This window comes from Mycetomoellerius zeteki, unplaced genomic scaffold, assembly GCF_001594055.1.
Source record: "Mycetomoellerius zeteki isolate Tzet28-1 unplaced genomic scaffold, Tzet1.0 scaffold108, whole genome shotgun sequence".
Lineage (NCBI taxonomy): Eukaryota > Metazoa > Arthropoda > Insecta > Hymenoptera > Formicidae > Mycetomoellerius > Mycetomoellerius zeteki.
Genome location: NW_017255996.1, coordinates 203,908 through 231,008, shown reverse-complemented (window position 1 = coordinate 231,008; position 27,101 = coordinate 203,908). Strand labels below are relative to the sequence as shown.

The 27,101-nt window shown below is 37.0% G+C and overlaps 1 protein-coding gene across 1 annotated transcript in view; it reads left to right on the top strand.

Annotated features, from left to right (window-relative positions):
* Positions 1–27,101, top strand: part of kek5 (leucine-rich repeat, immunoglobulin-like domain-containing kekkon 5 protein) — a 266,130-nt gene that overhangs the window by 60,141 nt on the left and 178,888 nt on the right. Inside the window, exon 2 of the mRNA XM_018452110.1 lies at positions 205–286. The gene's annotated coding sequence lies outside the window, so the exon portion shown is untranslated. The remainder of the gene's footprint in view (positions 1–204; positions 287–27,101) is intronic.

Here is a 27,101-nt window from a genome sequence, read left to right as displayed (position 1 = left end):
ATATAATAAGAATAAAATATTTTTTAATTAATAATTATAATGTGTACAACATCTGGATACTTACAATGTGGTCGATTAAAAATGCCAGCGATAAATCATGGCTACATAGATAGACATAAATTATATTATAAATTAATATTAGAAATGTTATCTGTCTATGTTTCGTTAATGTACAAACTGACGATATTCATCTTTTTGTTTCAGATTAAACGACATAGCGCTATTTGTGGTCCAAAGCAATTGTATGAGCCTGGAAGCATTAATCATCCCAACACATCTCGCTGTCGTAAGTGTGCATTTTGTATATTTGTAACAACCAACAGTATGAAATTATAAATTAACTTTCGAGTTGGGGCTGTGTGATCACTTGCATGGAAAGAACGATTTTGCTAAAATCAAAAAAATTGGATAGATACAGATTTGAAAATAATTTTGTTGAATTGTCAAAACATAAATTATATAGAAAACTCAAACATGATGAGTAGTATTGTAAAAAACATTTTGACACTCCAACAATCAGTTTGAGTGACATATTTTCGGATCTATATTTAGCTTCTTTAGATGCTTCAGCAAAAATTGTTCTTTTCATTCCTGCGCACTGTACATGTATAATACTTGCCTTTTTTTATTCAAATTTCTTATTAAAGCATCGCATACGATGACGTGGCTCCGGTGTAATTTTACGCCGCTGATTCACGATAACACATCGACATTTCGACTATGTGCCAACAGAAACGAAAGCTGATATCATCGATCCGTTACCTAGAAATTTACCTACCAGCTCGTTATCGGTTATTATCGTACGAAGCGAGTACTCGACGCATGATAAATCAATGACTCGCTCGCCTAGATAAGACTCAGCGTATCGGTTACTCCATATATTTGATTCAGCACTCTTATCGCTATTCCACCACGGATATTGCCACATACGGCGATTAGATGCTGGTCTTGCGTGGTGTTCGAAACATTCGTATCGTGAAATATGAGGTAAAATGATAATTTTCGATACAGGGAATGGTAAAATTATGGTTGACCAAACGGTATGTTGAAAACTATTGCATGTGGCATTCCATCCCGGGAAATTTCGCGCCCATATTTTGGTCAATAATAAATCGTGCGCAGCTGATGGAATATTATATATACTATAAAAGTTTCGATTGTGATACACAAACCGAAGATTTATCTGCTCACTTATTTGACCACGCTTCGCGGATATATCAAATTTAACCAGATTTTGTCACCGAGATGACATTTTGTCGACTGTGAAAAACTCGTGCCGAACTCGCGTGCGTATTTTCAGTTTTGCGCCGAGCACGACACCGTTCGAGAGAATACGTATTGCGATTGTTGCATTCGCAACAATGTACACCTGGGCGAACTCGGTTATAACACGTACTCGTTTGTCGTATTTACTTAAAAGAAGATCGATCGAGCTTTATTGAAAGTACCGTTTTATATTAAAATTCCTATAATCGCGTATATGGAATACATTCTCCTTTTTTTCTTAGGTAAAACTGCTAGTTAATGTGACGAGAAAGTCCACTAAAGGCACACTCAGATTTTTACCAAAGTGCTTCCTTGGTATCATATTATCTTTATTTAACAAGTGATTAACGATAATCACAAGAATAAAGTGACGCTTTGGTGGCATTACAGTGCATGGAAAGAATGATTTTGCCGTAATATCTAAAAATAGCTAGATGGAGCTGAAAATAAATTTTATTAGACCATCAAAATAATAGAACGCTCAAACTGACTTCTAGAATATCAAATTTTTGCTAATCATGCTTGAGTTTTCTACACAAATATTTTGATGGTCCAATAAAATTATTTTTAGATCTGTATATCTAAATTTCTGAATATTTTAGCTAAATCATTCTTTCCGTGGGAATCTGAACAGACCCAAAGTGCATTTCTAGCCATTCAATATCTGGAATTAGATTTGCCATTGTTTCTTTGATTACGTCTGATGAAGTGCCCGAACGTATTCAACGTACTTATTAGATTCGGTTGCTATTGTATCGTGAAAATAACAATAATGGTGTCAAGTGTGTAAATCAGTTTCAAGCAGATGTTTCAATTTCTGGAGCAAGCAAGCAATTTGTTCTCGCATATTCCGTGCTGACATCAAATAGGGTCGAGAGTTTGACTGACGGTAATGATATTAATTCGCAATAATTGACATCAATTAGAGAGATATTCGGTGAAAGATACACGATTGACGTTAGTCGTGCCGTCTTTTCTGTTGAGAGGTACAGAAATTTCGGATGCAGTGACATGAAAACGCGATAACATATACATTCATTCGTAGATGAGCGCATACATCATGTTTAGCGGTAAATGTAGGTACGCTGTATGAATGCCTAAATATCCTTTACTCATTTATCTTTATGTTCGCTCCCAATACAGAAAACTCGTACAGATTTCGCGGGCTTTGTAGGAACTGTCGGCATGTCACGCGGCAAATTGTTTAAAATTCTGCGCTCGGTTGGGCACTGCTGAATTCAAAAGGCCGCCACTGTAAATTGCCCGGACGCACGCGGCTCGTGTACGGGCGGCCAGTTGTCGGTCGCCCTGTATGTCCAGAAAATATCGCCACTCCGGAATATTTTGGGATTGCGTACTCGCGCACGAGACGAGATGAGAGACCGACGCGATGGGACGAGTCCCCGGCCTCGCCCGTCCCAGTCGTCGTCGACGCGCGCTGGTTGCAGCAATTCGGCGTATCCTGAAACAGGGCTGTCTAAATTTTACCAGCACGGTTGCGCCCGGAATGCATGCTTTCGCGTTGTGCCTTCGGCTGGAAGACTCGCATCGCGTATCAGAGGCCGTGCCTTGTGTACATAATGTAATTTCCAGGACAAATTCACATCTCAAACGGATGGATATGGGATGGATGCAGACGCAATTTCACATTGCTATTCCATGTCTGAAATCCGGGTACGTTTTGAGTTAATTAATTCATGTGACACTGGACATTCGACGGATGATTCGTTCCATCGAATCTATACCTTTGCTGATCGCGAAATCGGATTATTCTCGACGTTTGTCTCATTTTCTTGGATAATGTAACATTTGCGGTTGATAATTTATGATGATTCATGCCGCATAAGCTTCTAATAGACTTAACATTGTGCCATAGATATAAAGCGGATTTAAGACGAGTTTAGAGTCTGAAAAGGTATTCAACGCAAAGCCAGAATCCCACGGGATTTAATACTAACGCTGGTTGATTACTTTCTCAGACATTCTTAAAGTCTTTCTGTGCTCTGGCGCAAACTTAACTTTATTATCAAATACGGTCAATGTAAGGAATAAAATCCAAAGTTAGTGGCATGTTGGTACAACAAATTTGGTTTGAAGCTCGAGTAATAATACGACGTGTTGATGTTTTCTTGGTTGATTACTTTCTCAGACACTCTTAAAGTTTTTCTTTGCTGTAACGCAAACTTAACTTCATTACACAGAAAGAACAATTTGCTAAAATACCTCAAAATTTAGCTAGATACAGATTTGGAAATAATTTTATTGGACAAAAAAAGTAAAAATATTTGTATATAAGAAACTTGAACAATGCTGCAAAAAAATTTTGATATTCTAGCAATCAATTTTTTATAATTGTTTGTTGATCCAACAAAATTTTCAGACGTATATTTAGTTAAATTTTTTAATACTTCAGCAAAACCGTTCTTTTCATGTATCAAATATGGCCAATATAAAAAATTAAATCTAGAGTTAGTAGTGGTATTTTGGTAGAATAAATTTAATTTAAATCTCCAGTAATAATACACATCGATGTTCTCTTGTTCGAATAACAATACATATCAATAATTTTGTCAATTATGTTAAACGTTGTTATTATTGTATTTATTATTGTACATTAAAAAAAAAATATATATATAGTGTGCAACGTAACGTTGCAGTATAATAACTTTGAATAATATAATCAGAATACGCGGGCATCAACGTACGTTACATTGCGAGAAATTTGTACTCTAAGATTAATTACACTGAAAGAAAAGGTTGGCTGCTGCAGCAAATTAGATGGTAAAATATGGCATAGCATTTTTAATTGGCTGCAATAGTCAATTTTTGGTTGCGTTAGCCAATCGAAATCCTATACTGATATTGCTGATAGGCTAGCGCAATCAAAAATTGGCTGCAGCAACCAAAAATTGGCTGTTGTAGCCAATTAAAAATGCTATTTTACCATCTAATTTGTTGCAGCAGCCAATCTTTTTTTCAGTGTGGAGATAACTTTGTGTCAGTAAAACAATTTCAGCACTGGGATTCTTAACGACAATGTCGTTATATAGTTGTTGCATAGCTTTTTTACTATGTATGTATAATATTCGTACAACGATAATGTAATAATATATTAACACTTGTTAAGAGTTATACAGAATTTCGGTGCTGGTTAATCTATCCTTCTAGTATTTATCATAAATCCTTGAAACTTACAGATAAATATAAGTCCGTATTTCGCAAGTTGATTACTATTCTAATTTCTCGAGATTTCCCATACTTTGCTTAACTATCACGCTAAGAAAAAAAATGATATTTGTGCCTGTAATTCCAGAGTAAATTAATTATAGTTAGGGGCCATTTTTTTCTATAGTTATTATTGCTCTAATGTTAATAATAATAATAATATTTTTAGTTCTATATAGAAGAAAATATATATAAGTTGATACCGAAAATGACTATGAATTATAAACATTTTCAGTTATATATTTTCTGATGAATGTAGAATTATAAATATATAATTATTATTACTAATTATAGCAGTAATAACAGTAGAAATGGAGTCTTTAACCATGATTATTTTACCATGCAATTATACAAGTTACAAATACCAAGAAGACTTTTCTCCCAATGTAACGATATTCGGTTATTATTCGGGAGAAGATTATTCCATGAGATTATTCCGTAAGTTTCAATCTAGATAGAGATCAACGAATTCATGAATAAGCGGAAAGTGCTGGCAAACTGAACACACAACTTATAAAATAATGGGCGTACGAACGCGTGAAGCCGTGGTGCTGATTTCGAAAGAGTCGTTGGGACGACACACCGTATCCCCTCGGAATACCCGGCTGCAACAAATCGCCTAATCAGGTGGATATATGACGGATGGAGAGGTGAAATTGGTTCCTGGCCGCGAGTAAATCTCACGTGTGTCAAGATGGTAGAAGGGTGACGGGGGAAAACCCGGGAGAAAGAAGGACGCCAGATCGATTTCCTGCGGGATTTATGCCACTATTTTTTATCCGGCCATTTCGCGAAGACGTCGTACACTGCGTTACGGTGCTGGGGATACTGTCTCTCGGCACGCCGTTTTTCAGAGCTTGCGTCTCCGTTTCACTGCGCTTTTGGCACGCGGCTCGAATACTCCACGACATTAATGCGACGGAGAACATCGTCGAAAGTTTTAATCAATCCGCTCCGATGACTCTTGGAATTCGGCCACGCGTACAATTCCGAGACGAAACTTTCTTGCCCGAAATGGGCTTTGCTGTGTGAATTAAAAAATGGCTGATTGAGTTGCTAGCCGCAGTTCGCAAAGGCGTACACTAGTCTTTGTATGCGCGGCTCATTTTAACGGGCACCGTATTTCCAGCGTGCGCGCGAACGAAGGTTGATGCAATTAACCTTCGTGCATAAGATCGCGTGAGTTTTTAATGTGATTCTCATGCTACGCGTTAGTTTCCCCATTGAAGTTACGGTGATTTTCACCCTGCCGCGCAACATTCCGCGGCACACATTAGTCGAGAAAACTTTGCTTTATACTTCCTCGGTGGTTTTATTCTCTCGACACAGTTGCAGTTTTATTGTAGCATTAGAGAAAATTTTGAGTTACGGTACTTCTTTATTCACATATTTGCTCTTTAAACTTTGCTTCTGCCTATATCTATAATCTTTTTTAGTATTTTTTTATTCATCTATTGACCAAATATTAAGATAATAATCTAAGCTATTTTTACACGAAAAAAACGATTTTGATGAAACATCTAAAAATTCGAGCAGATACAGAACTGCAAATAATTTTAGACCGTCAAAATAATTATGCAGAAAATTCAAGCGATGCCGCAAAAAGCATTTGACATTCAAAAGAAATTTGGTAAAAGCAACATTCTAGTAATCAGCTTAAGCGTCCTATATGTAATTATTTTGATAGTCCAATAAATTATTTTAAAATTTTTTAGTTACTTTAAAATACTTAGCAATTTCTAAATACTTTAGCAAAACCGTTCTTTTCCTATAATTGAGATTATTTAAAAATAAGCGCTGAAGAATTATCTTCCACGTTGGAGCTGTTGAATTTATCTTAACATGTGCAATTTTTCCTCTGAAAAGCTCGAACACATTCGCTCGAATACACTCGATATTCGCGACAATTGGTTTTCCTTCGTTTCTCGTCCATGGTAATCGGGTTTACGTAGCGAACGTAGTTATCCCGATAACGTTGTATTATAATCGGGACGGTCGATGGTGCTACATAATATGACTGGATCGAGGACGATTAATGAACGGCAAGTCGGTGTCGCATGTTCAGATATAATTTTGGTCCGAATTCGCGAGCGGAAACGGCGCTAACAGAGGAAATGCTCTCCACGAAAGCACGGAGGACGCGATTTATCACTCATCGATGAAAACAGCCGTGTGACGGTACGATGCCGCGGTGCCGTATAATTGCGTGTATATTCAGCAGACTCCCGTGGCTATAAACGATCGCCGCTGTGAATCATCGATCGTACGCATCCTCATTTTCCGCACGATTTTAGATTACCATTCGGCGGAGTTTACGGTCCGTCAATAACTGCGGACGGTGATATTGGAAATTCTCGGTGACGAACGTTATTGCGCCATCGCTCGCTTCACCCCTTGCCGTTACTCCACACCATCAGGATGTCTCGTCCTCCCTGTCTCTCGTTCTCGCCTTGTCCCTTACCGTCCTCGCTCACGTATACACCCTCGCGCTCGAGATATCGGACTCGAAGTGTCTTCAATGCAGAAGTTCACAGTACTTTATCGAAGTCCCACGTAAATTCCCCTTATAGTCCGATATTCACTCTCTTGTATCGCGCTTAAGTAGCATTATACCTGCCGCTGGTGCTGCTGCTATCCCTCGTTTGAGGTCGTATTCTCTTTTCACTTCCTCGTTTTTTCTTTCCTTCGTTTTTTTTCCGGTTTCGCGGCCGTTGCTGCAAGTTTATGATTCGCACTTGCAACGAAAAAATCGCGTTATCTCAGAGAACATGAGCGAAATCCCGCCAACGTGATTCTTTTTCCTTCGCGGAGATTACAGCGAGTCACTCTTATGCGCGAGCGTGCGACATACATTAATCTTCGTGGAACGATACACTGCACTGAAGGAAAAGATCAAAGGTTAAAAAAATTGTTTGCTCATCCTGGAAGGGAACAAACTTTCCTCTCTTGCCACACATACATATATGGCGTTAATGATTTTAAAGTGCCGGAGAACGTGCACCGAACACATAAAATTGTGAATGTCGATAACAGGGTGCGCTGTGTCATAAACGTGTGACACAGTTTAGTTACATATTTTTATTTCTCTATATCGTTAAAAATATTGATATTTTAGTATTTTCAATACTTTATTTTTTAATAAATATAGTCATATTTTTTTATCAATTAGTAAATTTGTCTGCAAGAATTATTTTTGTTACTACCATACATTTTAATGAAAATCGACGGTTTCGAGATACTTTCGACGCTGTGTTGAAAAATTGAGATTTCAACGCGAAATGTATAATCCTTAAATACCAAGCTCTCTCTTTTCTCACCAGGCGGCTGCTCTTAACGCTTGCAACGAGTGCTTGATAAAGCACCTATGTATTTTACCCTAACACGTGTATCGACTTTCGCGCGAGATAATGGAGAATGGAAGTCGAGAAACAACGGCGAGCGTTTTCGAACGTAACCGTTTCATTTAATTGCCTCCATTTCGTTTAACGATCGATACGAGTCAGTGTGATGTTTTGAGTGGCTGCTCACAGCTGGCTCCTCAGCGAAATTGTTTTCGTGGCATAAATTGTAATGACTATTATCTAATCGCTGATATTAATGGACGAACAGCAATGACCTTTTTCTCGCTGTTCTATACTGTGTAATATACTCGTATGTTCAAATGAAAAGATCGTTTTAAAAAAGTATCCTAGAGATTATGAGCGTATTTAGGGGAAGGGAAGTTAAAAAATTCTCTCGAAATTTTTTATTTATTTTTCATTTTTAATTATAAAAAAACACAACTCTACTGTTGTTTAAATATATTTTTTGTTGCCACATAAAAATTATTTTCTTCCCATTACAAACATGTAATTTCTGGAATCATTTCGTTACATAGAACATGACATTTTATCCAATATATAATTTTTGCAAGACCATTTTTTTGAATCGAAAAACAAAATATGCGCTGAAATGTTAATGAGTATTTTGTTGGATTAAAGAAAGACGACACCCTCAAAATTGCTGTTATTATATAATATAATGGAATTGATAAAAGCCCTCTTAAAAAAGAAATCCTGGATACGCTCGTGCTTGGAATCATAAAGTACTTGTGAATGAATTTTTGTAAAGTTTTCAGCACTTAAAAATTTCAATATAGTTGACAGACGAATTCTGGCTTTTCCTCAAGTTCTGGAGCAGCGCAAGACCATTACTCGTAAAATTTTAATTTTGTATATTATCGCGTTTTAGCTAAATAACTCTCATTTTCGTTAATAACTTCTACATAACTTGGTCGGAACTTCTTCTGTTTAAGTTCTTTATTATTACAGTCAGTAAACTCTATTCGATTATACGTGATGTGCGCGTGGTTGCTGTTGTTAACTTCCGAGAACATTAATCGACCTCGTCTCCGCTTCAACTCGTCTACTAGGTACTTTATCCCTACGTAACCGCTGCTTATCATCGGACATAACGACTTATTCCTCGAAGACTCATCGACGTCCATACATCTTGTTATCGTCGGTCCCATTGGGATAACCTGTCATCTGCGGAATCGATCCGCGTATCGATGACGATGCAATGTTTATAACTGGTAATACAAGAAGATGATACCCTTTGTATTGTAAACGATGCGCTCTATTGCATCGCCAAATATCTATATAATGCCAAGCCGACTCCTCGCTTTCTTTTTTTTTTACTGGTATGATATTGTTTCTATCTACGACGAGCAAAGAATGTTAGCAAGTTTTCTTTGACAACTTTGCATGTCGCTCTGTGAGCACTTTTACGTACTTTTATGATAAGAGAGAAACGGATCAGCAAAGAAATACTATGGGAGTCCGGTTCTCTCTTTCAAACTTTTCTATTCAAGATTTATCAGATATATCTTTTGAGCCATGCACGATTTGTTATAAAATTAGGTTTTGTTCGAATTATAATTTAAATATCTCTGTGGAGCTTCATTTGCGCATTAAATTTACCTTAAAAACGATATGATAAATTTTACACGGGCGGAGTGCATTTATGTGACGGTCGACTAAAAGAGAACGTTTTGCAGCGATATTACGAGGATTAAAGTTTCTCATATTCCGAGCTATTATGTAAAACTGCTCTTATGTTTCTTCTATCAAGTTAATTGAAGAGGCAGCAGTGTCTATGAAACAAAATACCACAGTATTTCTTATTAAAGTAGTTATTTTATTAGATATTTATCGTAAAAGTGAGAGCCGCTAATTGTTTTGCTTTACAAGAGGGCGGAATAATAAGAATGTTCGAAATCCGAGTTGAGACCCAATTATTTGTAAAGTAACGTAAGAGAAATGTTAAAATATTTAAAATTGAAATAGGATGCCGAGAACACGGTTAACGAGATCTTCCAAATTGGATGTCTGTTCCTTTTCAAATAAACAGCTCGTACTTTGCCATGTCTACATTTTATTGCAATCTTCGTAACATACGTCAAGTGGGATATTCGAGGAGCGCGACTTATTACAGATGGATGGAATTTTACTCAAGTTTCGTAGATGCCTGTCCTTCGTTCCTCTGACGCCTGTCGTAAATTTCCCAGCCTTGGGATCTTCGTTAGAGATTTGATAGGGCAACGCGGTTCGAATTTCGGAATTGTTCGATGCGCCAAATTTCGAAGCGCCAAGACAAAGAACGAAGTTACAAGGCGCATAAATATTGTAATCCGGCCGATATATTGCAACACGACATGCATATTCACATACTCCAAAATCCACTATGTGTGAAATGAAGGTTACCAATTGCATATTTCCCAGCCGGGATGGCACAATTCTGAGAGAGAGATGTGTAGAATCTTTATTATATAAAAAAAAAGAAAGAAATTTCGCGTTTGAACTAGAAAGCTGAGATTTGTCGCTTGTGCCCTTTAATTGCTGGAAGGCAAAAAAAGAGGAATTATCTGGTATTACATACCGACAGTGAAATTGCGTCTTTTCTCTCTCTTTCTCTCTCCGTTAGGCAACTACTGCCATTTAAACTCAGTTTCGGTACATAGTGTCCTATTCAAGTAATAATTTCGCATTCAGGCAATTAGCCGCGCTCTGCTAAAATAATATGCGCAATTAAGTAGGGATGAACCTCTTTAGAGTTGGAGGGACTCTCGTTTAGAAAATAATGTCGACGCAGTGAGATTTATCGTTACCTATGCGACGCGACTACCGCATGTGCGATGTTATTCCAATTACAACGTTGTAATTCACTTATCTTTAACATTTATAGGGTATCGTAATAATTCACTATTTATCGTATGTCTACATACATTAACCTGCGCTTGCGGATACAATAGAATAATACGATGAGCAGCAATAAATAATAGGTCCGTAAACGTAAATAATTTAGAGCGCAATAAGCCCGTGCTAGAATAGGCAGACAACAGAAACATACATTTATCGAAATAATTTATACATGCATAACGCGATGTTTCATAGTTTGTGTTATAGCGATGTATAGTACGCATCAAGCTATAATGCATTGAAGATTGACATTGCATTGTGTGATTAAGCTTTGGACTAATTTGGCATTGACCAATAATTATAAAACTGATTAAGCTCTGATAATCGAATCTTAATCTCCCATATTCAATCATGATATAATTCAGTGCGTAATCTGAACGGATTGTAAAATTGTTTGTTTTAGACATCTCTGAATTACTATTTTTTTTGAATATTGAATATTATTAGAGACATGAATATATATAATTGAAGAGCTTGCTACAAAATGGGCTAACCTACATTTTGTAAAAACAGAAAAAATAAACTGTAAAGTTAAAGTGATGGAAAAAATACATTTATTTGTACGTGCTATAAAAACTTTTAGCACATGTTTGGAAAGTTTACGGGTTGCAGATCGTAAATAAGTATTACGAGAAAAATAAATTTTTTTGCAGATGGTTACATTACTAATACGGGGTCTAACCTCGCATTAGAGATAGAAAAAATATGAATCACTACATATAATAGCGATAACAATGGATTACTTTTGGGACAAATAGAGGACTCATCCAGTTGTGGGTTAGCCCATCGTTGCAGCAATTATTGAGTAGCTTTAATATAACAAAAGTATTTATTTGTGGTATACTAATGTATGATTTGTAAATGGCTATTAATACAAATTTAATTATCAGTTGCTATAACTTTTCAAGTGTTCTCTTGTTGATACTCGTGCGTGTCGACGTGACGCTCTTTACGCGATAACAGCTTTTGCATAAAGACAATAGCTGATCTCCATCCCAGCGGAGAATCTGTATCTCTCGGTGCGTCGGCGCAAATTGGTTTCCTCTAAGAAGTAATTTCGAGCAGCAAAGTGGGCCGATGTCCCCGCGGAACAATACCTAATGAAGTGTACGTGGGGGGAACAAGTCACGACAACGGTGGCTAAAAAGAAAGAGAAACTACAGCGAGAAACAAGCAATAACATTGTGGATAAGGAGTCAACCGTGAATCCTTTTTTTGATAAGAAGTTTGGCAACTTGCTGATTTCCACCACGTTGCCACGATCCATTTGCAGCTCTTCGAGCATGTGAGAGCATGCCTCGAAGTGGTATGTCCAAAAGATGTCTTTTCTAGGGCCACTACCGCAATATCTGCCTCACATATTTGAAGCACATGCAAACAGGAGTTCGATCGTGGCGCTCACACACACTCGGAACAGTTACTCTCGAGCTACCATAGCCGAGGAAACCGAGAAATATTTTTCCTGAACGTGACAGCTCGGGTATCCGGGGCTGATCGTTCGGTGCTTATGTAGCGGTTCTTCGTCAGCTGTGCACCTCCGTTGCCAGCGCTTCCTCGCTTCTGCTTTCCATATCTTTCGTCCGGATCACCAATACGCTAAAGTTACATACACCCTTACTTTCGTTTAAGTCGGAGTGGTGAACTATCTTTTTCGTGAAGAAAAGAAGATTGCGATATCGTTCAGAACATTTATCAGAAAAAAAAGTCTTGGGAAGGAAGATAAATTTCAAGGCGCTAAAGAGTAGTTCGTAACTTTTTGCCAGAGCGATAATTAAGATTGTTTCTTAGAACATATAGATTCGTACATACTTCACTTTTATCGATAAATCTTACGGATATAATTTACATTATATATTATAAAATCGTAGAAATAAATGTGTTTTCAATAAATTATCGCTAAAAGTAAGGTGTGTACGAATCTATATGTTCTAAGAAACAATATCTTAATTATTGCTTTGATAAAAAATTGCGAAACTATTGTATTGTTCACTGGGAAGATCACTCCACGTAATAATTGATAATTAATGTTTTATTAATTGAATGTTTATGAGGACTCGCCTCGTAATATAAATAAAGGACTCGGCCTTTTACAATTACAAGCATAAGAAAACTGCGCGAAATTTCTCTGAGAGCGAGCCCTTCGAGGGTGCTTTTTATATTGGAAAATTCGTCGGTGAGAGTCGACCAATCGGTCTTCTATATCGCACGTGCTTAGTATTATTCGTCTAAGATAAAAAGCGCCGACCGCGGCGCCTGTCTGTCGCGTACCGACTTCTCTCGGGAAGTCGACGTATGTATGTATGTGTGTATATGTAATGTGTGTAGTGGGTCCACTGGTGTAACGCACCAACTATCCTATTTAGTGCATAAAAATTTATTTTATTCTCTTTATTGATAAAAGTGAGATATGAATACAGATCACAATTGCTATTTTTTGTAATTTAATTGGACCCTGTTTAGAAGTAGAAATGAATTTAAATACGATTTAAAAATTTAACGATTTTTTATAATGTTTTACTAAATAGACAACATTATTTAAAAATGCACACTTATCGATAAAAGTGAGATGTAAGTATATTGGAAAGAGTCCGATCTCATTAATTCTAGTTGAAAATGATCAAATCAGATTTTTCTGGTTGAATTTATTAAATTCTAGTTGAGATAACCAGAATTCTGATTGATATTATCTGATTCTTCTTGTTTGTTCATTTTCAACTAGAAATTTTTTTCAGTGTGCGCATCGAGGTGTGCATAATATCTAATTGATAATTTTTATAATTTAATTTAATTAGAATCTATTTCATGATCGAAATGAATTGAAAATTGATTTAAAAATTTAACGACTCTCGATAATATTTTGCTAAATACAAAATAGAAACGTATGAAAATTATAACAGCAAGTCAAATATAACCAGTCTATAAATTAAACTTTTTAATTGCTTTTAATTTTGTGCATTAAGTACGGCGCCGTACTCTCATTAGCTTAATTTTTGTTAAATTTTTTACAAAATAGAAAACAGCATTTAAATAGGTGAGTTTATCGATAAATACGAGATATAAATACACGGGTCATAATAATAACTAATCGAAAATGTTTGTAATTTAATTAGAATCTGTCAAAAGGTAGAAATGAGTTGAAAATCAGTTTAATAATTTAACGATTTTTGATGTTTTATAAATGTAAAATAGACAACATCGAGGGCAATATCGTTTAAGTACTGTTACGATTGCGAATGTACGCCTACGCTTGATCACGTTCGCGAAAATTTTTGTTCGAGAACGACTTAGAGCTGTTCAAACCGGTCTGTGAACAAAAACGTCCGTCACGCGTGACTCAGCGTCGAAAGAACGGGACGAGTTCCCGTAGCGGAAATAGCTGGTACAAACGCCGACGTTACGTGAATCATTACCTAGTAATCAAGACTCAAGAGACTCGTATGAACGTAATAAACATGCTATTTCAAAATTAAATGATTGCCGCTTATTAGGCACGAGTTCATGATAATTGTTCTTCTACACGCTACTGCCTACTGCCTATCTTTTTTGTCACCTTTTCTTTCTCGTCCTCCGTGCATCCATTTGGCATTTTTCCAACTGCGAATCTCACGAACGCATATGGAGACCACGATGCAGATTGAAATGCCGTGAAGAAAAAGTACCACACGATATATGTATTCGAGTGCGATTCCGATTTTCACACTCGTTTCTCTTAATCCTACAAATGCACAATGACTCTGCCAGACATCCCCTCACCATTTGTCATTTTGCTGGAACTGTCTACCGACGGAAAATATCGTGCATTCTTAAACATGAAAGTTTCTTATGCTTAATTACTTTATGCTCTCAGATATTTATGAAAACTCCCTAAAATAGAATAGATATATCACCGAAATTGCTTGGACGTTGGAAAAAAGTATTTATAACGAAAGAAATAAATAAATTAGTACCTTGCAAACAAAGATGCGCTCGTGATTTATTGGCGTTTTTATAAGGGGGTATCGATAAAATTTTTTAGAAATTTATTTTCGAGATAATCCTAATGAAAAATTAAAAAAGAAAAATAGATTTTCCCACGTCTTAGACTAATATATATAAAAAGATCGACGTTTCTTTTTTTACATTTTAAAGGTTTACATTAAAGGTTTTGAAAATAAATTCATAAAAATTTTCATTTACATAATATAGAAATTAATAACGTTTAGCCATACCAAATAAGTGTAAATATTTATTTAGTAAATATGTATAAAAATGTAGAAAAACATATGCAGCAGTTTTTTTTTAAAAATTCCCAAAAACAAACCACTTTTAGTTTTCTAGATTAGAATACCTTGTGTGACATAAGATTGTTTAGTCAAAAGATTGTTGATACATCCCTCCCTGAGAAAGGTTTTTAATTGAAAAATAGACGAACCAGAAACTTTTGATTATATCAAGAATATCAGAATTCTGGTTATTTGAACTAGAATTATAATAGGTTGAATAAAAAAATTCTGGTTAGAGTCTATTTTCAATTAGAATTCCAATTAATGTAACCAGACTCTTTTTCTAGTGTCGCAATCTTCAATCTTCTGGTTAAGAAGCTATAAATATACGACGTTTTATATGATTTTATATAATCGTTTTTTTATTAATATAGAAAGTTTTTTTTATTCGATATAGAAAATGAGAATGTGCACTAGCGCGTACGAACATTATAAAAGATAAACGAAAAATTGTGTACGATCACATAGTAAATCACCAGCGCAACGCATTGGTTTGTGCTATCGTACTGCGAGAGGTCGTTAATCATCATATGTCCACGAGAAATTGCTCGAATTTTTCGTTTTAAAAAGGTAACAAAAGAAAGGGTAGGTGAAAGAGAGGAAGCGCTATCTCTTGGATATCTACAATTCCTTCTTAATTATGAAACGCCTGCCTTTTCTTTCAGTGAGTCGCTCATTTACACTGGTCGAAGCTAGTGAGCAAGTTCCGAACTGGGAGTTATGCACCATTTTCCGGTGCCAGTAGGACCGTAATTTTCTTCCCTCTTACTCGTTCAGCATATCGGACGTCGAAGTTTTAATGAATTGGAAGAAAGAGTTTACAAAGCCGTAAGATTAATACCGTTGTCTTGAATTTTAAAGCGGGCAGTGACGTAACAGCTTCCATCATTTGTAGCTGTTTCCATGATCACCAAGTGGTAACTTCCTCGAGTTACCATCGTATAGTTAGTTTTGTTGAATATTCAAATCACTTACTAAGTAGATTGTCTATTCGATACTGATCTAGGAATTCTTCGAAATTTTCAAGATTGGAATATTTAAAATATGTATGATAGAGTGATTTTATTCTGTTTCAAAATATATTTAACAATTTAATTAATCTTAGCTGTTTAACAATTCACACAATTAATCTTAATTCTAATTTATCTTTAACTTCTTAAAAGTGGATATTGCGAATACAGTAAACAGTAATGAATGCGCAACTTATTCTAAGAGTGAGTTTGGGGAGATGCTATTAGCACTATTTGTATCATTCTTTGTTTTACGTCTAATGAACGATGAAGATAGAATGATACAATAGAGCTAATAGCGTTTCCTAAATATCGTTCCTTTACTTCAAAAATATCACATCTCAACTCTTGTATGTAATCACATGAGTAATCATATGAATGAATAAACATTATCCCATCAATTATTAATAGTGAATTAATTTAACTTCATAAAAAATTATCACATCTCAAAGAAAGTGATTTGAAAAAATTGTTGCAATCAATATAAATGTAATAGGTGTAAAAATATTATAGGTGTAAAAAAATAAACTGCATATTTCTCTGATCATATTGTTAACTTCTGTTAAAAAGAATTGAATAAATCAGCATGTCTCCAATTCTATCAGCATCTCTTTTCAATTCGATATTTGCATATGTAATACTACTATATTGCTAACGCAGCCTCTTTGGAAGTGGGGGGGGAGGTATACGAAGACAGCGATATAGGAAATATCGGATTTCTCACTTCCACAGTGTACTCGAGTGTGGTGCGCTTGTGCTGTACACTATCTAAGTGAGAGGTAGATATTCGTCTGCACTGTGGTGTTTTTGCCAGTTTTTAATTGGCGTTAGCAATATAGGAGTATTACATATATGGATATTTGATAGAAAGAGAGAGAGATATATATATGTTTTAAGCTACCTCACTCTTTCAAACCGATAGAAGTGACAACTTCGTAGGAATGTACAGTCTATATTCTTGTTACGTCTATAGTCACAATTCAAGTATGATGCTTTTTTAAGGGTTGTAAAATAATAAACATTTGATCATATTAAGAATAAGGTTCGAGCTCTGGCTGAGGTAATTTTTCGCAATAAGTTTCTTTCTGTCTTTATTTAGTGGGAATTATTAGCGTTTCAGAATGATTGTGTTGAAAGTCCGAAATTTATTATCGCGCAATCACATCTGGAATAAATTGATTTAAAGAATATATAATGTATTATTCGAAACATCGAACTTTGACCGTTCATGGCGTTCTTTATCGTATTTGATTAAAAAATTTGTCTTCTTTAAAAGCAGATATTGTGAATGCAGTAAAGGATAGTAATGAATACAATTTATCAGTATACATTATAGATATGAAATATATGTACAATCGGGTGATGTCAGCTTTCTCTCTCTCTCTCTCTCTCTCTCTCTCTCTCTCTCTCTCTCTCTCTCTATCTATCTATCTATCTATCTTTTTTCTCTCTATAATTCTAATTCTTTAAATATTGCAACATCTCGATAGTTATAAAAATACACGTTAAATATAAATTTTTATTAAATGATATTGTATTCTTAGTTCTTTCTATTTTCAAGACTTGATTTGATTTTGTATCGTTGCAGAGATGAAAATATAACCGATGTCCCTTCGCCGTTCTCGTTCATTTTGTATCCGATAATTTCAATCATGGGCAGTCTGTGTATAGCTTTGGGGATGCACTCCAATCACCTATATTCCCCTTGAGTGTAACATTTCGAACGGAGGGGATGGAACCAGCTGCCTCTGTGCATTTCTAGTAATCCCGTAAGGAAGGACCATGTACAAACCCCTGAGATCAGTAGCGTGTACACGTTCGTGAGTTACGGTGCACGCGATAATTGACTTACATTACAATGCAAATTACCGCCGTCACGTCACAGTGTAAAATACCATTCCAATTCTTACGCTAGCTACTTTTCATGCATTCAACTGCAGCCGTTGCAATTAAGGCTTGTGCAACAGAAGTCTCGCGTCCAGATTCCGCGCATTGCAAGTTTCCGAGTTTTTTCATTGAAAATAACCGTCTCGTTACTTCACCCGCTAAATCGTACATTTAATGAAATGCACTGATGCTAGGATTATCGATGGAAAACGCGCACGATATTGCGTGTAAGTAGACGTGTGATGATTTACCACCAACGCCGGCGCTTATTCACAGTTGCGTCATATTCGAAAGTGTTTAATTAGCTCGCGTGTCTAATGTATAATCGTGCCAAATTTTACGCCGCTTTAGCCGTCTATCTGCTCCTAGATTTTCCTTTCTTACGTACCAGACCCGTGCAAGCGCGTGATCTACTTGAAAATGAGCTTCGTATACTGACTGAAAAATATCGGTGTATTTAGTGAGCCTTGAACGTTCCTTCGGCTTTGCAGCACCCGGTCGATACAATTAAATCCAGCCACGGTAGATTTGTCCGCCATGAAATAAACTCTTTGGCAATAGGTTGGTAAATCGTTTCTGCTCCATTTTTCCCAATTATATAGAGGCCCGAGGCGAAAGAGTGAATAAATTCGAAATCCCAAGCGTTTTCGCATTCGTTAAAAATTCTATACACAGATCAGCGATTAACACCCACAATAATATATGAAAATTCTGCACGTATGAAATAATGCAAAAGAGATATTGGATCCCAGGAGAAATCTGTGCATGCATCGTTAATGATCCGTGTCTGTTGTGCTTTACCTGCCAGAAAGTTAGGTGCTCTTTCAGCCTGACATTGCGTCTCGAGTTCGTGGATACGGCGAATCTTGCGGTACATCTGCCGAGTAATATTTTATGTGACCCCGCTAGGAAATCACGGACGAGTTGAAGGCAATTTTCTTCGCGCGGTGCCTGCAATTTTATTTCCTGATTGACGTGGATTCTCCTATTCATGAAAACTAATACGTTAATCTTTGTTCTTAAACTTTGTTCTCTTAAACGTGAATGCAGTGGAAAAATACTTAATACATAATTTTATAATTATTTATTAAAATAATCTTATAATCAAATTTATTTTACCAATATTATTATAACTTATTATAACGTCTTTAACAATAATAATTAAACAATTATCACACAATTTTTGGACATTCTCTTAAATATATATTTCCATAATAAAGCTCTATTCAAAGTAGATTACTGGTAAAACTTTATTACATGTATTTAAAAGGTTAGTATCGAGTTAAATAGGAAATACTACACCGGAAGGAATAAAGTCTTGCTTCTTTATTCGCGTTAACTAATATCTCCATTTATTTGTAGTTGCAGCATACATTATTCTAAGTAAGCAAAGACTATGTTCTGCAATCTTCAACTTTACAATTTCCAAGTTTCGGTCTTACAATAGTGTTTCTGGCGTACAATAATTCATTACCATGCTAGTCATAATTTTCTTGAGTTTTAGCATGAAATACGGAATAACGAAAACCATATCTTCGTACGTTAGTATTTCGCCGCACCGGAAATTTTAATAATAAGAATATACTAGAATAATTATATAATAACATTTCTCACGATTTAATTTTAATTCACATTCATTAATTTAAGAATTCTTAAGAAATTAAATATAAAATTTGAGCCCGATTAACCTTTATTTTAACTTCCTACTTAAAATTATAGTTTTCACAAATATTATCAAGTAATTTCGGATATATAATATATTAGACGATTTCACGTAAAATCAATTTACTTTTGAATATTTGTGAATAAATTTTGAGTTTATGAGCATTAAATCTGACTAGATATCTATTTAATAACCGAGTAAAATTCGGATATCTACCTCATCTCTTCAATCCTATTGCTCGTGGCCGAGCGTGGTGACTTCTCTCATACATATGCTTGTGGTCCGCACGCTGGTTGTCATATGGGACCTACAGTTTAACGTCGATTCTGAACGAAATTTTGTTAGAGAAGTGCTCTTGGCAAAGATACTCTCGGTGGGTAGCCGTTTTCTGCCGAGAAATCGGATACCTACATATGTTTCATATTAAAATAATTTTAAATTTAAAAAATATATCGAAAAGGAAGATTTTTAGTTTAGTATATTTATACATGCGCACGCACGCATACACGCACGTATGTACGCACGTTCATACGCATACAAGAAGTATATAAATCCGATGGTACCTGAACTTTATTAATCTATATCTCAAAAAGTATTTCATACCTGCGCTTGAGGTCAAGTGGGATATCACCGTTTGATGATGCATTTGTTAAAACCCTACAACTTTTGTTAAAACCCTACAACTAACATTTTTCTCTCAAATGTCTTGTTTTCCAGATATTTTACCAGTCCGATACTTTTTACTCGCTCTGTAGAAAAATAGGGAGAATTATTTAGAACGTCAACCGTTAGGCAGACTGTTGCTAGAATAAGTCTGTAAACGGTTTTGAAGGTTAAGAAATAATAGGGAACCATTTACAACTGTAGCGTGCGAAATTCCATGGTGGGTACCCGGATAATTTGGGTATTGACATAACATGAAACTTCCGGGTATTGACATAAGGGTTAATGTCAATTACCAAGTAAATTAGCCGACTAATTTATGCTCGTGTATTAATAACATTTACATTAATGCGTATTAATAAAAGCTTTTTTTATAACCAGTAGTCGTTTAGAATTCAACAAGTTTTTGGTATACAAAGTATTTGTATGGTCTAGTTTCCCGTTTACATAAAAAATATACTGTTAAATGTCTCGTAAACATTCGACAATAGCATCGAATGGCACAGAATGACAATATCATCAGGGATAAAGCAGATGCCGGATGAAATAACGTAATGGTGAAGAGACAAACTGAGAGCGTTACGCTCGTTTGCCTTGAAGTACATCGCATCGATAGGTTCGCAAACGGTTTACACCAATGTAAAATTAGGATCGTCATTGCTCACACATTGTAAGTGTAAATAAATTGAAACAAATTTTCTGCATGAGAAACATGTTAAAAGCACTCGTTGCAGTAAGCAAGCAGTTGATTGGGAAGCGTTAATTAATTTCTGACGATATTCAACATTTAGTCTGTTACCAGCACGCGTAAAACAGTTCGTATTTTCGTACTCTTTTCAATCAACACTTTGTATCATCTATCTGATAGTTAAATTACTTATTAAGCAAGTTGCGATAAAGCTAAAATATCATCATACACAAGAAAATGCTCTCTCTCTCTCTCTCTCTCTCTCTCTCTCTCTCTCTCTCTTTCTCTCTTCATAAATTTTAAAATTAAAACGATTGTTAAGCTCTGATTATTCTAAATTTATTCGAATTAGTTATAAGTAAATTAATATTTTTGATCCTAGATGATAAAATTAATTTCCCTGTTTTCATTAATTGCTATCTATAAATAGATGAAGCACATATTTGCTTTCCAACGTTTAATTAACGATCATCGATCATTGGTCTGTATACTGTTATAGATTTCTGCATTCTGTATCTTTAATTGCTTTGTATACAGTACGGAAGCGCATCCGTCCGATTGTTTCCTCGGCGCCTATTCATTTTTTTTCCATTTAGCTGAGATTTTTGCCCGGAGCGCTGCCGCATCCATGAATATTGACGATCGAAAGGGCCGATTCATATTCTCGATTCTAATCAGGATCCGTGACTCTCCATTTTTCATCCGTTATCAACGCCGCATAAACTCTGTCCCTCTCCCCTATCTACGTTCCCCTTCATCCTGTTCTTTTGCTTCAGCGTCCCTCTTCGGAGAGGGCGAAAGGTGGATAGCGTGAAAAACTGTCTATTTAAGGTCTCTCTCCCTAACGATCTGACGCATCATCGTATCTGTTGCCAATAAATGTAACGGTGACACGCAAACAACCCCGGCATCGTTTTCCCTGGTTATGAGAAACACCCAAGAACACCCGTCCATCCAGTCTAGCCATTCACTTTCCTTCCTTCTCCTGTTCGTCACCGATCCGACATCGGCGATACGATGATGAGTTTTCTTCTTTCTTTCTCTCTTCTTTTCGTATTGTCACCTCTCCTCATTCCATCCCAGACTTTATCGCCTTATTCGGTACCGTCGTAGCGATAACGTCGTCGTCGCACCGTCAGGGTCGCTTCCCCTGTGTAAGAATTCGATCAGAAGCGAACGTCCGCCCTGACTCCTCGTTGGCGTTACTACCCTCGCGTGTGGCCAAAAAGATCGCGATTGTTTCGAAAAGATAGACCTTTTGCCATACGACGTGTATAATGACGTGCTCGACCGAAATGTACGCCACGTCGTCATTCTGTCTCGTGTACGCGCCGAATCTCACAGAGGCCATTAGGCAGCTAAATGATTAATCGAGCATACGAGGTACACGGCAAGGTTGCCCGCTTCTACATGTTACGAACGCGCGAGAGCGAGGACGCCGGATAAATTACCATTTCCATGCCAGACACTCTCGCGTTGTCCGCGCGAGATTAGAAATAGGGCGGTGTGTACCCCCAGCGTCCTCTGCTCGCGAAAGCTTCCCATCATGTGGTTTAAAGTCCGAAAAGTTTATTTTATTAATATCTTGTTTTATTAATACCATCTCTTGGCGAGCAAGCGACAGAAATCTCAGTACGTTATTCATGTTTAAAGTTGATGTTTTGTGCATTCTAGAATATTTTAATTAAGGAAGATGAAAGCGTAACTAATGGATTATACCGACTCGGAAAATATACAAGTCGCATGAAAAATAAATATGGACGAGGTCTGGCCTCGATAAAATATAAAATGCACTCGTAGAAAGTTTCTCTGTTACTTTTGCCTTTTCATGTTACAGATAGACCGTATTTATCGTACGTGTCGGTTTTATCGTGCATGATCAAACATCTTTCATCTTTACCACGCTTCAATTTTTTGCAACACAGCGGTAACTTTCAATACACGTGTCCCGATATAATACTAGTATTGTGTGTGACTCTCCTGCGTGCGAGCTACTCCCACATTTTTTAGTTTCATATAAATAAGTACCGTGAAATATTTAGGGTTCCATATTACATAAAATATCTTCACGCGGTCTATCTTCTGCACCCTCTCAATATACGATACGCTATCAAACGATGCGCGCGACCTTTCCACATTCTAAGAAGAAATTTTTGTTCGCAGTATATAGTTTCATCCTGATAAAGACTATGAGATTTCTATCGAGAGGGGGCGGTGTAGCGCGTTCTCGTGCTCGCGGCGATATATCCATTTGTCTAGTGTGTTCGAAAACGTGACACGTAGTGTAATCGTGGAAATACACGCGATCACGCGTGTCCGCCGTGCCGTCCGGTCAGGTGCAGTCAACCTTCGAGCCGGCTCCACACACGTATTGAGAACGGAACACCATCTGTTTGCGCCCTTACGATCAAGTCGGCGTCTGATAAATGGACCCACATTCGATACGATTCCACAGCGAGAACTTATTGCGCCCCGTGCCACCCCCTGCATATTCCGTAGTCTAATGCTGCGTTCACATTCATGAGGAATATAGAGTCCACGTATAGTGTCGACATTCTCCTTCGGCGTTCGTTGCCGCTCGATAGTACGCGCATCGGCCAAGTGGACCCGTGTACAACGAAGCGGTATCACGTTCTCGCATTCGGAATACCGTAACAATAATACCTCAACGGAGGTGATCGAAATCACGATGCAAAGGGTGACAATGTAATAATGAAAACTATACATATACCTTCTATAATATTGATCCGCTTACGCGATAAGTGTTTTTCTTTATCTTTATACTTTATTATATACCATTACTATATATATATATATATATATATACACTGTCCTATATGTTTTAACATCATTACGATAAAATATCAGACATCATGGTCTCAGTATAACTATTTAATGCGATCGGAATATTTGACGACGGTTACAATGGTGAAATGCATTTCTCAGCTCGCTTCTTGTGTCATAGAAAGCTTTGCCGAACAATTGTATGATTTATTGTAACTCTCTCGTCGTCGCTCTGCCATCGTTAATATCGTTGTGTAAAGTTCTTCGAGAGACCTGCGCTGGTAATCCACTTAAAACAATTTATCGGGAGATTGCGAGCGGAGTTTACCATATCCGATGCAGCAGAGGCTTTACGGCGAGTGTATAGTGTATACGTTCATGCGTATATGCGTTTGCACGTTTAACGATATCATACAATTTATATACGCGTCTTGAGATCATAATTCACTCTGCCGTACGTAGAATGATACCAAAATCGAAGTTGAATGTAATATACGATAATTTCTGCAGTAAATTTCTGTCATAATAACTCATTCGTCTCATTTTTCCGATATGATATTGTTCTTCATTAAATAGTTACATATTCACAGGATTAAAAGAGAACAAGATATATTTTTGTCAATTATTTTATAAATTTTAATATACTGATATTATAGATACACGGTTTTATTGAAGAGTACTTAAAAATTTATTTAGAAAAATAATTTTGTTAAACTGTCAAAATAATTCTGTAGGACATTCAAGCTGATTGCTAGAATATCAGCACTTTTTACAGCATTGCTCATTATGCTTGAGTGTGCAACGTAATTATTTTGATGGTCCAACAAAATTACTTTTAATTTTATAATATATCTAGCTAAATTTTTAGATATTTCAGTAAAATCGTTCTTTCCGCATAGCTTATTATAGGTGAATTATGTGAAATTTTTTTAATCGATCACGTTTACCGTTATAAATTCTTTTACCTGTATCATCATATATGGAAATTTCGATCAAAAAAATTCCTGATGTATCTATTGGAATACCGAATTTACGATTACAAAAATGCACATTGTATTTCGGCACCGTTTTTGAAGCACCCTACGGATTAATCAGAGCTGCGCACTCAACGAGTACGATAGTTTAAACAGCTGTACCGTTGGTACAATTTTCTGTTTGCTCATCTTGCTGCGTAAACGTGTTACCGCCGCTGTATTCGCCGGCACGTTATCGACGTTCATACTGAATTGTATTGGACTATTCTCCGAATCTGGTTGCCGTTGGGATATCCCTGCCATCTATTTCGATTCCCGAATGCGAGTTTCGATGCCGCTCTCAGATAAATGAATTAAAACTATCGCGTGACCGAACGGCGAACAAAAGGCAATCCGAACGGCTTACGCGTCGTGCATAATTCTACGTTTCGTTCTTGAATGGCACAAAAGTGACACCGCCTGTGCATATTTAATTCAAGCGTCCTGAAACAAGAGGCACTCCGCGGGTCGTGTACATTCAAATAGCGCGAGACGAAACAACGAACGCGAACGCGCTACATTAAGCTGCATTTCGTCGGCTGTCTACATCGGGAGAGCATGACCTAATGCAAGTATTGTTATTAGATGCGTTGCTGGGGCGTGGTATTGCATGAATTTCAGCATTGCTTTGGTTTCCGTCTCTACCGCAATTTCCTTTGCTCTCCGCCGCGAGTACCGGGAGGAGAAGATCCGTCTGACCGACGATATTCTACGCATGTGGAAACGAGCCACGAAAGGGATCTCTCACGGCGACTCACGACCCATTTGAAATTCGTGGATTTGGGCCAAATTTCCCCTCCCTCCTTCCCTCTCTCTCTCTCTCGTGTAACAAGGCGGACCCTCATCACTCCGAGTTATGTACCTCCCGCGGAATGTATATTTCCTATCTTACATCGTTGCATTAATTTGCTTACGTTGCATTAATTTTCCGCAGACTTGCTATATCGCTCGTAAAAAAGCATAAATCAACAGCGTATTGCGAAATAAGTTTATAAAAAATTTATTTATTTTTAACGTTTACATCATTATTTTTTTTTCAATCGTACATTTCTCGACGGAAATTTGAACGCCGATATGAAAGTGAGTTATAAAGTGAATTCTATTCGGTGATCCAATTCGAACTAACTTGCTATGTGTAACAGATTTTGCACGATCAACTGAAGTCGATTTAAACCCCTGTTTCCATTGTAGCGAGAAATTTGCATACACACAAGCGTATTATAATCGTGTTTAAAGGACAAAATAATTTCACGGATGATTCATTATTATCGCGCTCCGGCGACGGTCGACTCGTATGCAACCGACCGTCACATGGCGCGAATAGATAATGAGAGGCCGAGGTGAAGCGTCATTGCGTTTTAATTTGATTCTACGCTCGTTACGTCGTTTGTCGTTTATGCACAGGACGGATCGCTCAACACTTAGCGGGTGCACGAATTACTCACGCGCCAGGAATATCAATGTCACTTGCCAGTGGATGGATTATATACCTAACTGAATCCAGTTGTCGATTCCGCGCGTTCCGCTCTATAAGATGGGTAATTGACGGAGCGACGTGAATCGATAATATACGCGGAAGTCGAGTCTGGTTTCGAACATAATTGATATCCTCGACGTCGGATTACGGTCCGTTTGGACAACACGTCTTTTTCTCCCTGCCAGTGCAATTCCGGCCGACCGTTTCGTCCCTCGTTTCCTTTCGCTCTCCCCTCTTCGCTTTCGCCTTTATTATCCCGTATATACGTAGATATATGCCGTGCGATGCGTACTGTTACAAAAAAGTTCGGGTCATTTAGATATCGACTTGCAATTTCACCAACAATTACGAAAGACGCGGAATATGTACGTATAGATTTGATCAGATTAAATGAATATTTACGAGACGCGAGAGCGCAACACGAACGTTCTATCATAGCCGTCCTATCCCGTACGCAATATACGTATTTTTTGATATAATTTACGACGTCGTTATTCAGTAATAATATCGCGATATCGGCGATTTTTCATTCGTTAATCGCTCACGCAACGCAGGGCAGAATGTTCACAACCCTCTGAAATATTCCGACTATTTTAGGCGACTCTTGGGCTGTCAAGTGCTCGTACACCTTTCGCGAGAGTTAAAAGGTCATTTGAGTCGGAGAGAACGACGGAATAAAAATGGCAAGGCGCTACTACTTTATTCGCATGAAATGTCTTTATTCATGCGCCATCAGGTGATCCGAGAGAAGTACGGGTCTCATATGCACATCGGATGCGCATCGATGCGCATGCGTCACGTTTTATATGAAGCGAATCCGGTTGTTCTTGACATTTTTTATGGGGCCGAATTATGGATCAATAAGGGTACTTTGTACTCATTCGTATTGATTTATGTATATTCTTTTATCGTATGCCGCGCACG